The following is a 1,806-nucleotide window of genomic DNA, read 5'->3' as shown; positions in this document are numbered from 1 at the left end:
ATGGGAGTCTGATATGTGTGGGGGGGTTGGGGCGACGGAGCTTGGGGTGGGGGAGGAGGGGCGGTGGGGGGAGTGCAGTGCGGTGGTGCCGAGAGGAGGGGAAGGTGCGGTCTCTTCAGATGACGGTGAGGTCAGGTCAGGTGTTAATCATCAGGTCAGACGCTGGGTTCAGGTGACAGACGATGGTGGTGGTGCAGGTGGGCAATTTGTGGGGGTGGGTCACTCAGGTATACCCAGTCTTGGTAGGGAGGTGCTAAGCTCTTGGGGCGGCGAGACACAGGTAGTGGGTGCTGCCCGGCTGGACGGGCTGGTAGATGTAGTCGTGGGAACAAGTGCACAGCGTTGATATAGTTGCTGTACATCTTGCTCCGAACCTGAGTGACGAGACTGCCACACTGCCTGCCACCTGAACTGACCTTCCCCTGCTGCTGGGTGACCTAGATGATGGTATCCTTCGGATCTTGACGGTGTCTGCTGGGACGCTGTGGATGACGAGGTGTTGGTGACACAGCTCGCTATCCTTCCAGCACCACTAACACACTGCACTCACTCTATGTCTATACGTTACAACATTTCACAAAAAGTTCTTTGGAGTGATGAGCTCCTCGAAAGAATGAGAAGGGGAGGGGAATGGGGAGCGAAGGAAAAGGAAAAGGGTCAACAGGACGACCCTGTGGCTGCTATGGTGAGCGCCATGTGACACGTCTTGACCCCGTGAGAGGTTTAATCCATGGTTTAAACCAATAAAAACAGTGGTTTAAACCAACTAATAAAACTTTTCTTCTTCTTTTCTTTAGTGTGTATCTTTGTTAGTTTCATAAGTATTGTGGTTTTAGCTATATGTAAGATTTTAATTATGTACAGCAGGGTTAGCGGTTAAAACCAGGGGTGTCAAACTCAAAACCCTTCGAGGACCAATTCATCCTCTGAAGTGCCGTCATATGGGCCAACAAGGGTAGAAAATACATTGACAAGATTGAAGTTATCGTGATGCCGCGGGCCATTTATGACTATCCCGCGGGCCATGAGTTTGACAGCCCTGGTTTAAACTAAAAAAAACATCAATAAAACCAGTGTTTTTTTTTATGTACCTCTGTTAGTTTCATCAGGTATTGTGGTTTTAATTATATAGAGTTTTTAATTTTTAATTATGCAGTCATTTTACTAATACCAGGATGAAAACATCAGTTGGTAAACTCAAATCTCTATTCAAATGCTGCAACTTCAAAGAAACTGAAAACATATTTTTTGGTACATTATATCTAAATAAATAAATAAATAAATAAATATATTTGCCACTTCACTAAACAGCAGATAAATTGTTTAAGAAAAATCCTTTCCGACCATGCATACAGAAAAATACTGGTAGCTAAATTATGTGTAAATTCAAATGTAGTACAATGCTTATTCATACGTATTGCTTTCTCAAACTTACTGAGCAAATGCATATAACATACAGTACTGCACTAAGCCACAAAAATCAGGTATGTGTAATTTATAATGGAGAACAGCAAATTGATATTCATTCCTACAGAGCAATTATATATATTGCATTCAGTACTATATTGATCCACCCCAAAAAAATATTGGTATTTAAATTTGAATAGCATACAAAAGCATTATATTTTCCATAGGCCCACTTGAGCTCTGGTTATGATAGAAACAACAGAACACTGCGTTAAAGAATAAGAGAGAGAAAGGAAACTATCAACACAGTAATAGGCAGTTGGCCTATAGCAAAGATTATCTAGTCCACTGTCTAATCTAAATTTAATTTTTTGTTTAAAATCTTGTGAAGGAAAACTA

The sequence above is a fragment of the Eriocheir sinensis genome, unplaced genomic scaffold (genome assembly GCF_024679095.1).
Source record: "Eriocheir sinensis breed Jianghai 21 unplaced genomic scaffold, ASM2467909v1 Scaffold53, whole genome shotgun sequence".
Classification (NCBI taxonomy): Eukaryota; Metazoa; Arthropoda; class Malacostraca; order Decapoda; family Varunidae; genus Eriocheir; species Eriocheir sinensis.
Note: the sequence above shows the minus strand (reverse complement) of the source record.